Genomic DNA, 14,906 nt, shown 5'->3' with positions numbered 1-14,906 from the left:
GCACTGTAGGCAACAGGGTAGGGGAAAGGCCAGAATTAACAGGGCATGGTGCAAGGGAGTTGAGGGGTTCAGCCAGTGAGGTGAAGGCTGCTTAGTGAGGAATGGTAGAAAATAGGAGGGAAGGTAGACCAGGACCAGATGATGGATAGCCTGGAATTCTGGCAGAAGATTGAACTTGATTAGTTTGGCTATAGGGATGTACCTAAAGTTCATAAGCAAGAACGTAATAAAAACTATGCCATGCTATCATGTCAGTTACCTAGTAGATGCTCCGTAAATATTTATTTGCTACTTGACTGAGGATTCAGGATAGACTGGGAAATGGGACAGAAGACAGGGAGACTTATCTAAAGACTCACCGTCATCAGTGAGTCTGTGAATGGGTGAGGGCCTAGATTAGAAGGGGAGCCATGGAAACAGAGAAACAGAGTGAATCTCTGAGAGACTCCTTCCAGAGAAGAAAAGGCAGATTTGTGATATGATTGGTGTTGTGTTGACTGTGGAGATGAAGAAAACAGAAATACCCTGATATGTCCTTCAGGTGTCTAACCCAGATCTATCGAGGAGTGGTGTCAAGAATGGTGAACCGAAAAATTAAAAATTAGCCCACCATCTTTAAATCACTATACACTTTTCTAAAAGCACGGTTGGCCCAAACATTTTTTTTATTGGCGTGTAATTCTACCAGCCCTGGCAAGAAGCCATTCTTTTTTTAATGCACTCAGTAAATCTCTGCGGTTTCTTTATTATGAGAGGGCCCTTTGATCCAATAAAACCCATCAAGACCCCTTCTGAGGCATTCATTCTGGATTTTGTATGAAAGTCTGTGGAGAAAAAGGAGAGCAGAATTGGGTTAAAACTGAACTCTAAAAGGCTAGCAAAATGCCTCCGTAACCGTGCTCATACATAGTGCAAATTTCATGAACCAAAAGAGGCATCGGGTTATACACTGAAACTCAGCATACCCCCTTATAAAGAGACAAGCACGCTCTAGGACTTGAAGGCACTTGCCTGACAAATGCAGAATGTGGTCCTGGGAGTCTGTACCGTTGCCCTTTTTGATTTGGGGCAGCGAAGCTTACAAATGAAAATCTTCAAAGAAGAAGGTTGCCTTTTGATCAGCTGGTTAGAGGCAGGTTTGAAATTATGATAAATCTGGTGCATATTCACCGTATGAGCAGGTTTCAACTCTAATGCAGCTGCCCGTGTCTCTGCAAATGAGGTTGCCTCACTGTACCCAGGCTGAAGGGTCAGATGGATGAGGTTGGCTGTGGGTTTATGGATCCAGGCGGAGAGGGCCAGACATCAGGGAATGCGCCTGCGCCCTCCTCCCCTCTGCCCTCCCTCTGCGCCACGCCGAAGTCTCCATTTATTTTTTATGCTTTAACATTTGACTGAAGTGCATGAAACACTCTCTCAGATGCCAGGTGCCCAGAGTACAGCCTCAAACAGTGTGCCCAGCTGGGGAATTTAAGCTTCCAAACAACCAAGAGAATTTTGGCCCAAAGGCATTATCTGGATTGACCATGTAGATGAGCTTCAGTTTAGCAGTAATTATGTCTTTGTGATTTCTTTTTCTCCTTTTCCTACATCTCACTTCTTCTGGTTACCCTTCTGCTGTAGGAGAGCAAGAGGTAAGCCTCAGCTGCCAGACTGGACATCCCATTCCTGTCCAGTTTTTGACCCCAAGCCATGGTGCTGGTCTCTAGGGACTCCTAAATCAGCAACATTTTCTGTGCTTGGTCAGGTTAAGACAGATGTCAGATCTCTGCCTTTTCCACTCCATGAGAGGCAATATCACGATGCTCTCCTAAGTCCACCCCTGACACCTTTGGAGCCCTCCTGCACCCTCCCCAAGAAGGGAGATGGGAGATCGGATAATCACATGCTTGCGTGGTGATTAGTTGTGGGGGGCATCCCCAGCAAGCCCCAGCAATCATAAATGTGGAGAGTTACTTAAATGGCACTTAAATTTAGTCGGCTTCTCAGCCAGTTAGAATAATCACGTGATAATACGGCATTATTGTCTAATAGCATTCCTGTAGCTGGCGACACCCTGAAAACCTCTTTAGAATAGAAACGCACCTGCTTTTAGGACTCGAAGATCTGTTGAGAGTTGTAAGACATCTAGGAGAAGTTTAAAGTGGAGTTTGGAACCCAGTGAACAGGCTCTTAACCATGGGTAAAATTGTAAGAGAACATCTTACACTATTCTTGCAAACCGACTTGTCATTTCTCAAGTGTATAATGAAATAATGTGTATGAATATTTTCATGCAGAACAGCCTTTCTTCCCAGTTTCGCCCTCTTCAGTGCTTCGTGGTACATACAACAGAATCTTTTACAACAGTGTTTTATAATCTCAAGACCAAGGGCTCCCAAAAAGGTCCTGAGAGAAGTAGAAACGAGTAGCAACTGTCTCTAAGATTGGGTTTTTATAAGTAGATGATGAAGGATGAGGAGGGATGTTCATGGGGAAGAACCCTCTAAAAATCATTGGGAGTAGTGGAGAATGAAAGTAAAATGCAAATGTTCCTATTCTGCAGCTACACCAATTAACAGATCTTTTATAGTCTGGGTGTGTGAGACGAGCGGAGGGCTTTGCAAATGCTGCCCGTGTAACAGGAGGGATGCCCTTCTGTATTCAAGTCGGGGGTGTGGCTAGAAAACAGGGATGAGGCTCCTTCTCCATCTCCACTTCCTTTACATAACTGTTCTCCCTGTGATTTTTTTGCTGGAATAGCGCTTTGTGTGAAAAGGATGGATTGGAACCCGCTAGGTCTTTTTACAGAATATCAAATATTTTACCCATTAAGCTGACTTGATTTGAAGAGGTCCTTGGCACAGATTGATGAAATAGTCCAAATATTATCACTCCTTGTTCTGCAGTCTCGATGGAGTAATAACCAGTCTCCTGGACCTTTGCTCATTAATGAGGTGGTCAGAGCTCAGGAATGTGCAAAATTCTTTCCTTTCTTCTTGTGCTATTTTTTACATTATGCAGGCTTACAGTGCACGGGGGACCACTTGCTTATCGACACCGGTAACATTCCCCTGGAGAGACCCTTTTGTACGTCAGCCCTCTATTGCCCTTTGCGCTGGCTCAGCACACCCCCATTCCACCCCTAGGAACATTTGACAATGTCTAGAGACATTTTGGGTTGTCACGATGGGGAGACGATACAGGCACCACTGGAAGGTAGGGAGTAGGGGCCAAATTAGCTATGCACATGCTGCTAAATGTATAGCACAGTGCCCCACAACAAACAATCATCAACCCAAGATGTCAACAGTGTGAAGGTTGAGAAATCTTCCTCTCCTTGACTTATATATATATAATGTCTTTAGATGTACTTTTTTCTCCCTCTACTATCAAAATTAAAATGAGATCTCAGACCTATTTATCGCCCCCCTGTGGGTCAGCTTTGGTTCTGTTGCTTAGTCTCTCTGGTGCTATTTTTTCATGCTCAGAGTCCTTAATCCCCTTTACAGAGGCAAGCTGTGGTGCTAAGTTCCGAGGAGTTATTTGACTGAACTGGTCAAATCTGTACTCTGAGAAGAGGGTTCACCTGAGGAGGTATAATGACAAGTACCCTTGAATCTAGATCTTTTCCAAAGGACAAAGACGTCAGCCATTTCTTCAAGACCTACTATGTGTAGGAACTTCACATTCAGGGTCTGATCTAATCTTCCCAATGACTTAACTTTTCTATTTAAAATTAAGAAACAAGATTCATAGAGGTTGAGTAACTTGCCCACAGTCATACACTGGTCAGTAGTCGAGATTTGCAATTTAAACACGTGTCTATTTAACCTCCAAGTCTATGTGTTTGCCTATATATTTACTGCCATCAACTTATAATCATGTGCCTGGTGACTTTGATTTCATGTATCTCCAACCCCCAGGAGTCCTTGCAACTACTCTTAATGACAATGCTCCCAAGAGGAGAGTGAATAGAGTCCCTCTGGTCATGTACGCACCGGTCCGCTGAAACTTAGCTTGTCCTGGCAGCGGAAAGATGACACATCCCTAACCAGTTCCCTGTGTCGGGGCTTGTGGGAAGAGGGGGCAGGCAGAAAGAAGTAAGAAACGCATGAAATGCACTTTAAAACTGAAAGTCATGGGCGCCTGGGTGGCTCAGTTGCTTAAGCGACTGCCTTCAGCTCTGGTCATGATCCCACTCCTGCATCAGGCTCCCTGCTCCACAGGGAGTCTGCTGCTCCCTCTGATCTTCTCCCTTCTCATGCTCTCTCTCACTCTCTCTCTCAAATAAATAAATAAAATTAAAAATAATAATAATTTTAAAAATAACACTGAAATTCAGAAGGAGAGCCCAAAGTCCTACTCAGGACGGCCAGTCAAGATAGTGGTTCAGTTAGGGGAGACATTCAGTCACAAGTTATCATAAACTGACAACTATAAGAATCCTTAATGACTTGCAGAACGACAAAGCTCTATTTTCCTCACGTAGCTAGCTAGATATCCGATGCTGGCAGAAAATGACACCATATATGCCTGCTCAGTGTTGCCTCCCAATACATGAACTTTTCCTATTTCTCTGCTTTGCCCCTGCCAGCGTTTTATGTTTCTTTTCCCTTGGTTTTGCTTCCTCATTATAACAAGATGGCTGTTGCAGCTCCAGGCCTCATATCCATCTTCAAGGCAGGGGGTGGGGGGTGAAAGAGTGAAAGAGGGGAGAAAAATTCAAGATCTCTGCCCCTTTTATCTAGAAAACCCTAAATTACCCCTCCCCCACACACACACCCTAAGAGGATTTTACTTGTGTCTTATTAGAATCGTGTCACATGGCTGTCCCTTGCGTCAAAGGAATCCAGGGAACCCTCTCTAGACTCCTTGGAATCAAGAGAGAAGAAAAGAAGGTTAGAATTGTCTGACAAATCCAGAATCCAACAGTGTCCTTTCATAGTGATTTTTACACTCAGGCTTCCACTCTGCTGAAAATAGACCCAACAGCTACTTCTAAGATATCTCTTTTACGTACTTGTCCATTGTGGCACCCCGAAAGAGAGTGTCTTCGTTTGCTACAACTGCCATAGCAAAGTACCACTAAATGAAGGGTTTGTGACAAAAATTTATTTCTTATCTCATCCTCTGGAGCCTAGAAGTGAGGAAGAGTCCGCGGAGCCTTACGGATCTGAGCCTGGTTGTCCCAGTTCTCTCCCAGCTTCCGGCAACTCCTCGGCTATGGGAGCAAAACTGCAGTCCTCACATGGCACGGTTTCTGTGTGCATATATGTCTCTGTGCCCAAATTTTCCTTTTTCTTAAGGACACCAGTCAGGGATTGGATTAGGGCCCACCCTAATGAGCTCATCGTACTTAGCGTGATCGTTGACAAAGAAAGCTGTTTCCGCATAAGACCCCATTCACAGATACTGGCATGGAGGACTTCAACGACTTTTGTTGTGGGGAGACGATTCAACCTATATAACCCTAGATTTCTCAGGTTCCTTCACGGTATCTTCATGGTAATGACAGGTGGTATTTTTGAGTATTTACTATATATGCTAAGCAGCCCATATAGGGATTTTCTCATTTAATCATGCCACCACCGCATGAGGTGAATGCTAGCATTATATCTATCTCCTCACGTTTAACCACCAACTACACTTACTTTACCACAGCCATTTACATCCCTTGTATTACATGTTTCCTGCTCATCAGTGCCAAATAAGGGTAGACTAGTTGATTACCTCTAAAGCTTAAAAAAAGGGGGGGGTATTTTTTGTTTTTTATTTTTGGGGTTTTTGTTTTTGTTTGTTTGTTTTTTGGTTTGTTGTTGCTGTTGTTTCTCAGAAGCCTTCTTTGCTGCCTTAGAAACACCAAGCATTCATTCTGCACTGGGTGTGATGGTTTCCTCTTATTCAAATGCAGAACCATCTGCGCAAAGTACTTCATCCTTCCTCAAAAGTTCACTTAAAAGACGAAATCACCCTTAGAGGAACAAGTCCCAAACTGAAGGTAAATGACATACAGAAACCCAAATATGACCCCTCTGAGGCAAAAGCAGGGGTCCGGGGACTGGGGTCTTGCCCAGTCTCATGGGTGTCAGTAGTTCTGCTCTGACACAAAGGGGGCTCTGAGAGACGAAGAGGAAATGGAGCTGTCCATAGCCAAGCAGGTCCGGAGGCAGAAGCGCAGCTTTCACACCATCCTTCTGGCCCTTCGCAGCCATTGGGCACCTGGCATTGATCTGTACAGTCTGGTGCAACCTCCCCCTGCTTTATAGTCATTGCTTTGGCTAAACAGCCCGGTAACAGATCCCTCTCACCATGAAACAGCCTTAGTAGCCACTTCCAGTTGTCCAGTGCTTTGCTAACATCCTCCTCTTAACAGGACCACACATGGAAAAGAAGGCTGCTCCCTCTTAAATAAAGTACTGGGGTCTTGGAGGGAAATTTGGCTCTTTAAAGGCAATCACACTGGTTTCTCATTGCCTCCAGACTGCAGAAGGTGTGGGAAATGATAGTGAAAAGAAAGCAATCCTTTACGTTTGTGTGGCACCTCCTGACTTTGTGTGGTCGACGGGCATCATTGTCCACACTTTATAATCACAGATGGAGGCTCAGGGAAAGGACTTGTCCAGGGCAACAGCTAGTCAGTGACAATGGTGTGGCTGGTACCCAAGCAGTCAGTCTCCAGATATGGTGACATTTGCACTGCTGCAGAACGCTAGAATGCCGTGCTTCTGACTTGAGCTGACAGAAGCTTCTAGAAGAACCAGAAAGGGAAAGAATCCCAGGTAGAGGACTGAGGTGTTTATTCCAGGTGCTGAGGCTCAAGGAGAAGTCGGTTTGGTTTGGGGGATGAGATTCCTATGACTTCCGCTGGGAGAGGGTAGCTTCCCTTAGGCTGGGCTTTGTCCACTGCACACTTGCTTCTCCTCTGGGATCTGTGTTCCCCACTCATTCTCTGACTCAGCAAACAACCCCCGGAGAAAAAGATTCTTTTCATTCTAATTCCTGAAGATCTCTTTCAAATCCAACTGGAAGGGAAAGTGATAGCAGCTAACATTTAGTGAGCGCCAAAGATGCTTCACGTTGGGGGTTTTACTTGAATAGCTCGTTTAATTCCCCTCCACGTCCTTATCAGTAAAGGCAAGAAAGATTGTCCCCACTTAACAGATGGTAAAACTAAGCCTTAGAAATTGTAAGGAATGTGTCCAAGGTTGCATGAGCCAAGAGGCCTGTGTTCCTTCCTCTACCAATAACTCACAGTGTAAGCATGGACAAGCATTTACTTTTCTACGGCCTTGGTTTCCCCACCAAAATAGAGCATTGATGCAGCACTTACCACATGCAGGTCACTGGACTTTGCCTACATCATCTTATTTCATCCTCACAACAAACCTGTGGAGCCATACAGTTTTTATCTCCATTTCACAAGTAAAGTCCATGAGTCCTGGGAAATGGGTCATCCTCAAGGTAACTCATGCCTCGAAATTTCTATCAATCCATTAGTTTTTCTGACTTATTTTTTTTAATATTTTATTTTTTTTTATTTGACAGAGAGAGAGAGAGATCACAAGTAGCAGAGAGGCAGGCATAGAGAGAGGAGGAAGCAGGCTCCCTGCAGAGCAGAAAGCCTGATGCGGGGCTTGATCCCAGGATCCTGATATCATGACCTGAGCCGAAGGCAGAGGCTTAACCCTCTGAGCCACCCAGGCGCCCCAGTTTTTCTGACTTATTAACCTCAGTATGTACTTTTCCTCCCAAATCTAGCAGCAGCTCTATAGGGAGTTTGCAATATTTCAAAAAAACACACATTATTTTCATTTTATTCCCACTTTTCGGATGCAGAAACTGGGGTGCAAATCAAATAAGTTGCTTAAAGAAATCCAATCAATGATGGGCAGGAGTGTCTTCCAAGTCAGACCTCCTGAATTCCAGTTCCCAGGTTAACCTAGATCCTGGGGAGCTGACACTGTGAAACCGTGTTCACGTCCTCTTGAACTTGAGAGCTTTCCCTGAGTGTCTTCTCAATGGGAGATGAAGAAAGCCGTGTGTTTAGTGGCTAACAGCCAATGTGCTGGAACCAGAGAGAATAGGGCGGGAGTCCCCACTCTTCCAGTTCCCACCCCATACGACTTTATGCCAGTTACTTAACCTCTCTGAGATAGTTTTGTTATCTGTGATTTAGTAATAATAAAAGCATTCACCTCCAAGAGGAGCTGCAAAGATGAAATCAGATGTTGCATACAAGGCTTTTGATGTAGCGGTTGGTATAAAGTACGTGCTCAGTAATTGTTAAAAGGGATTAGAGCACACCTCATAGGGTCACCAGGCTGAGCCGGCCCAGGATGGGACCCCCATTGCCTGGGGCTCCTTCTAGCAGGCACCCTGCTTATGCTCCTTACACCTGCTAAGCATTTAGCAGGGGCTTCTCCTGCTCTCAGGATTTCTTCACTCACTTTGTCCTGACCCAGCTAGAGGGGCCTCTAAAGGAAAAGAAGTAGAGATAATTCATGATCAGTTTTAGAAGCAGGGGACTAAGGTGGAAAGAACGTGAACTAGGATCTGCCCAGGCCTGGATTCAAATTTGGATGTTATTTTTTTTTAATTTTTTTTAAACATTTTATTTATTTATTTGACAGAGAGAGAGATCACAAGTAGGCAGAGAGAGAGGAAGGGAAGCAGGCCCCCTGCTGAGCAAAGAGCCCGATGCGGGACTTGATCCCAGGACCCTGAGATCATGACCTGAGCCAAAGGCAGTAGCTTAATGCACTGAGCCACCCAGGCGCCCTGGATGTTATTTAAACAGCCTCAGCTTCAGATGATCATTCTAAAGCAAGGATAATAATGCCCATTCCTGCAGGATTATCAGTAGGACGAAATACGAGGATAATTGTAGTGCTGGCCTGTCACAGGAAAAGGAGCGTCATTTTTAGATTAGCCAACCCGTTTGCTTTGGGCAGCTTATGGTGGGCCTGTGAGGAGTAATATGAGTTCTACCCAAGTTCTCTTCCGTTGACCTGGCATTGTTTGTATCCTGAACCTTTCCCTCTCCGCCTGTGGTTGGTGGGTCTCTTACCGCATGTGATCAGCAAACTACTTTTGAATAATGTATAGCTGTTTCATTTTTATTAATTAGAGAAACATGTGATCACAAGGAAAGCAGGATGACCATCAGCATGGGCAGAAGCACTCAGCCCAGGGTTGGAGCCTCTGAACCATCCATGGGTTCACCTTCCTAAGAACCAAGAGGCTCCATTGGCTTCGTAATTATTTTTTTTCCATTATGGGTATCTGAGTAGGAGGCTTCGTATCTCAAGAACCCAAAGCAGAGGATGGCTTCAGTGCTCTTCGTGCCATTCTTGCCGTGTGCTGTTGATGCCGGGTGAATGTTTGGGCCCCTCCTGTCACTTTCCTCTGGACATACTGGCTTTCTTTACTCCTTCTCCATCTTTCCATCGTGATCTTTCTCGTCTGTCCCTCTTCCTCCATACCTCTCACTTGCTAGTCCCAGCTCTCGCCCTGATGGGTGATGGAAGACTTATCTTTATTTAGCTTCAACTTTCTCTTTTGCCTTCTGGAAAAATTAACTGCCTACCAGCATCTTGGAATTGGTTGTAACATTCACAGGAAGTAATACATGTTCAGTGCCTTTAAAATTCTACTTACTATAGAAATGCAAGAATTACTAGTCTTTCTCTCTTTTTCTCTCTTCCTATTCCTCTTCTGCTCCTAGCATTAAGTCTGATTTCTTCTCTTTCTCAATTTATCCAGCTCACATAATTTGCCTTTTCATTTTGTGAATGGAGATAATTTGTGAATAGAAATTACTTCCAAATGTTTCAAAAATATTTTCTAAGCATTTGCTTTAACATGGTCTTGTGAGCTTCTTTTCCTCTTTCTTTTTTTCATAAAGAAATAAGTGTTTCCAAGAAAACAGAGCCTGGAAAAGAAAAGGATCAGATTGCCCTGTGTTCCTGGGTCTCCTTCATTGATGACAACTGCGGGTCTCTGATCACTGGAGTAACGGCAGATAGGGGACTTTCTCACCCTTGGAGGAGGGGGGCAGTTTCATTTGGATCCTTGCCCCAGAAATCCCAGATAGGAATTGTACAGTGCAGAGAAGAGAGGAGGAAGAGGCTGAGTTGTGAATATAGAGCTAGTCTGGCCGCTGAGGACTTTTAATGTGAGAGAACCCCCATCTCAGTATTTTAATTTTAAACCTCATTCTCAAGCCTGAGTAGAGTCTAGGGTACCTCCTGAGAACTGACTCCGTCCTTGACCCATCTGAGCAGCGAATGTTTCCTGAATCCTTCCTTCTCTCGAAGTGCCAAGAACACAGCAAAGCAGAGTGGAGTAACCAAGGTCCCTGCCCTCCAGAAGATCTTCATACACAAATAGGAAAAACAGGCACAGACGATCACTTATACACAACACTAAGGAGACCATACTGTGCTCTGTTTGAAGTGAGTGGGGAGAGGAAAAGGAGGACTTTATCTGAAGCAATCAGGGCATACTTCAGAGAGGAGGTGTCATTTAACTTCTACCAGGAAGGGTACCTAGGAGTTTGGTGAAAGGACAAGCGGGGAGAAGTACATTTCATGAATAACGAACATAGTGATTAAAGCCCAGGAAAGTATGATGTTGTAGGGAACCACACATCATTAATACTGAAACAAAAATATACAGGAATCAATGTATACATTAATACATATTAATGGAGATGGAACTAGAAAAAAGAGACAGATGACAAAGAGCCTTTCATGCCATACAAATGTGTGTTTGGATTTAATTCCGAAGTGATGTACAACGTGCTGAGAATTCTGAGTCAGGGGAGCCCAGGGCAGTCTGGCAGCCCTGCACAGCCTGAAGGGAATGGCTCAAGACCAGAGGCAGGGAGAACTGAGGAGACTGTTTCAAAGCCCAGGAAGCAGAGAATGGCGACAGAACAAGGGCAGAAGCAGGGCAGCCCAAGAAGAGAGCAATTCTAAAAGAGATGTTTTGGAGGTTGGATGTCCAGGTTTGGTCACTGACTAAACCTGGTGGGAAGAGGTTGGAGACACCAGGCATGACTCCATTAAATTGGTAAGAATTGTGCTCTGTCCTGGACAGGGTCCCTTGCGGCCATCCTCAGGAAGCGTGGGAGCTACGAGAAGTTTTCCTGTGTCTATAATTCAGAATGTAGCCTAATCAGTCCCATGTGTTCCATCAGTCATGTCCACTGGATTGGGTTGGTGCTGGAGGCTCTATGACAAAGAATGTACTTTCTAAGTTATTTTCACACAAGTCACGGAAAAGTTAGGAAATGGTAGAATTAGACTTTACAAACGTTCCCATTTTATCACTGAATGATGTTTTAAGGACAATAGGTGTGCGGGGAAAGAAAAGGCTCATCAAGCACCCACTTCTCTTCATTGGAAAAGACATGTTTCACCTACCTGCTGATCTAATTGCCTAAGTGTAAGGAATGGTTTCAGTACAGGTGATCTGAGCTGGGCTTTATTTAGAAAGGGGCAGGGATTTCTGCTCTTGCAACCATTACATACTGGGTCATCTGAGGGCTAGGATCCACGCTGGGCTGGGTTGACAGTGGTCGGGGATTAGATTGTTAGGATTAACATTCAGTATCAGATTTGGGGGGATGATGTTGAGGATAGAGGTAGGATAAGTTGATTTAGACCTTGCCACACACAAATACACACTTACTACTTAGCTACAAAAGACAGGGCTAGGGGTTATAAGGTGAGGCCCAAGACATCTTTAGTGGGTGGTTGTTTGGTTGTTCTCCAGAGATAAGTGAGAAAGAGGGATTCTCAAAAAGCCCTCCCTTCAGGAGACAAAGGCACAGACCCCATTCTTAGAGGAAAGTTCTTAGAATAGAGGGTGCTTGATCCCTGCTCTCCTTTTCGTCCTATGGACATCAGTTCTACGCTTTTGCGGAGTTGGGGATACTGGGGAGGAGGGCATTATGCACCTGCCAGGCATTTTTCAATCATAGTGTGTTTGACCCTACCTTGGTTATCGCAGGTTTCACATGTTTTTGGCAGCATTTTGTTTTCTTGACAAGAGAGGGTTGCTTGCCCTCTGCCAGCCCCTCGATTTTGGCAGCTTGGGGAGCAGGTACGGAAAATGATGGCCACTGCCACCTTAAGGCATGTCTTTCAGTGATTGGTGGTTGGGGAGGATGGAGCTTCTACCAGCCGGCTTCCCGGACTGAAATGTTGGCTTTTCTGAACTTCAGAAGTTGCTAAGATACTGTATGTCTTTGGACACCATCCAGGCTGTTTCCTTCCATGCTCACAGCTTTGACGGAATATTTCCTCTCCCTGATATCGTTACAGAGGTGACATGCCAAACCAAAGTTAGAACCGTTACAAGACATTTCTTTGAGTGCAGTTTCCTTGGTTCGCCCATTCATCTGCTGTTCTGGAAGAAAAAAGTAAAATCAAAAAAGCTCTATTAAATAGATATGCCAAGTAACGAGGAAAAACAGAAAAGTTTCTTCAACTTTTATATGCTCAGAATTGTCTCACAAGCATATTTTTGTTCCTTTCCTCTATTTAAAAATTGATAACCTAGAAATAAAGTCGAAAGCAGACTCAAAATGGTTTGTGGCACAAAAGTGGCACCTACTGGTAAGCGTTGGCGGAAATCTGAAGTTTAGATTTGTGCATGACCTTGACCAAAGTTATATCCTCCTGAGAAGGCTTCCTAATGATTTTCTATGTCTGGAAGGGCAAACCCTCTTTAGATGTATAAATATTAAAAAGCACTTCTTAGGCATGAGGGCACTGGTTTCAGGGCTACAGAATGACTTTTTCAGCTTGTAATTAAAAACATCTACTGGATAACTAACCAGCAGCACTGTTTGCCCAAAGGAGCAAATGATTTAAAAACTGGCTGGGTTGTACACTAAAGGGGTGTGACTTGTGGGTATCTGTTCTTACCTCTGGTTTCCAGAAGCATCTACCCAGCTCCCCCAGCCCCCTCCAGCCATTGGGTTCTTGACATCTGCAACCTTTCTTTACTTCAATCTTCGGGATTTTTGCTTTATCCTGGTGCTATTTATTTTCCATTTTGGTTTCCATGTCTTTACTCTGTATCTGAGTCTATAGAACTAGTCCTTAAAGGACAATCACGGCTCCTTCATTTACAGTGTACACTTGAGGTTCACAAGAGATACTGCATTGAGCAGACAAAATAATCTCTTTTGAAGGACTACACAATTTTTCAAAAACAGAGGTTCTCCTACATATTTGAAAAAATTTTTTTTCCTGTTTAAGAGGCAGACTCCATGGAAGGATGCAAAGGGAACGTACATTATAAGGTACGAAGATTTGTGACTTATCCAATTGGATACACAGAGAGGAAGGGCTTGACATCTGCCCCTTTGAAAAGGTAGCAGACTTTTCTGTTCAATTTCTCATCTCTATTTTTTAAAAAAAGATTTTATTTATTTATGTGAAAGAGAGAGAGAGAGGGAAAGAGAAAGCAGAGGGACCGGAAAGGGCACAAGCAGATGGAGGGGGAGGGGCAGGCTCCCCACTGAGCTGGGAGCCTGAGATGGGGGTTCCATGCAGGGCTTAGATCCCAGGACCCTGAGATCATGACCTGAACTGGAGTCAGACACCTAACCAACTAAACCACCTAGGCGCCCCTTCTCATCTCATTTTTTTTCAATTTTTTTTTTTATTATTATGTCTCATCTCTTCTTTAAAACAATCCTACGTAGCACGTACTATTGTTAAAGATATTTTACAGTTGGGAAAATAGAAGTCTAGAGGTTATTTATCCAGTGCTATGGGACAATTAAATGGTAGCCACATTAGGAGTCTTTTTTTTTTTAAGATTTTATTTATTTATTTGACAGAGAGAAAGAGAGATCACACGTAGGCAGAGTTGCAGGCAGAGAGAGAGGGGGAAACAGGCTCCCCACTGAGCAGAGAACCCGATGTGGGGCTCCATCCCAGGACCCTGAGATCATGACCTGAGCTGAAGGCAGAGGCTTTAACCCACTGAGCCACCCAGGTGCCTGTATTTGGAGTCTTTCTGACTCTAAAACCAGCATTGCACCCCAGGTGACCTAAGACGACAACCCTGTTCCACAGATATTCAGTACGTACCTCCTCACGGCCAGGCAGGCTGCTGGCAGCCGAGGTGCACTGCTGAGGAGAGCGGACAGGCGCCTGCTCCGGGAAGCCCACAGTAGTATCACTCCCCTCACGTCCCAGTTTGCTCTTTGCTCTCAGGGTTTGTTTGGTTCTTTTTTAACCCCTGAGGGGAGGAGTTGACAGATTGTGAACACCAGTAGTTACTGAATTGGTCTGGTCCCAAGGCTTCTTAAAAACAGTTTTCAGTGCGTGCCAAGCCCTAAATATCTCCCAAGTCATACTGAAAGGAAAGAGAGCAGGTTGTGCTTGGAACGTGCAGCCTCCCTCAGCCTTGAGATGCCCGTGGGGCTTTTTCTCAGGAAGCCTGTTTTTCTCTGCAACCCTACAGTCTTCTACCAGGGGGTTAAATTTCCTTCTGTGCATTTAAAGGCTGCGCCTTCCACGCATGGGTGTAGCAGGATTAGGATGGAGGCGGGGGTGAGGGAAGACAGATTTTTGGAGCTGGAGGAGAGATTCCATGAGATGAAGGGTTCCCGCCTCCCTTCAGTCATCTTAGAGCATGGATGGTATTTCTTTGTTTTGATTTGCCATCTTGATGGGCGGGGCATGAGGGCACAGTTTGACCTTGGCCCCTGCCCCCTCCGCCTGCTCCGGGCCACACTTGGGCACATTTTATCTGTCCAGCCTACGCTCTGTAAGCAGCCCTGCCCGTGCCAGCCTCTGTGTCCTGCATCCTGTTCGACACCCCCCACCACACTCCCCTCTCTTTCTTCCTTCCACAGAGAAAGTTTACTTGCCCACCACAGCCTGACTCGTGAGGGACCT

General features: G+C 44.8%; 1 protein-coding gene and 1 long non-coding RNA gene across 10 annotated transcripts in view; one reads left to right on the top strand and one right to left on the bottom strand.

Annotated features, from left to right (window-relative positions):
• TENM2 (teneurin transmembrane protein 2) overlaps nt 1-14,906 on the top strand; it is a 1,882,184-nt gene that overhangs the window by 1,627,583 nt on the left and 239,695 nt on the right. The gene's annotated exons all lie outside the window — the stretch shown is intronic.
• LOC309861316 lies at nt 8,722-14,435 on the bottom strand. Its single transcript, XR_014309864.1, has 3 exons — nt 14,094-14,435; nt 11,984-12,396; nt 8,722-9,913 (listed from the first exon to the last, which is right to left on the bottom strand). It is a non-coding gene; the product is annotated as an uncharacterized lncRNA (long non-coding RNA).

This window comes from Mustela nivalis (genome assembly GCF_964662115.1).
Source record: "Mustela nivalis genome assembly, chromosome: 3".
Lineage (NCBI taxonomy): Eukaryota > Metazoa > Chordata > Mammalia > Carnivora > Mustelidae > Mustela > Mustela nivalis.
Note: the sequence above shows the minus strand (reverse complement) of the source record. Positions and strands in the feature narration are given on the sequence as shown.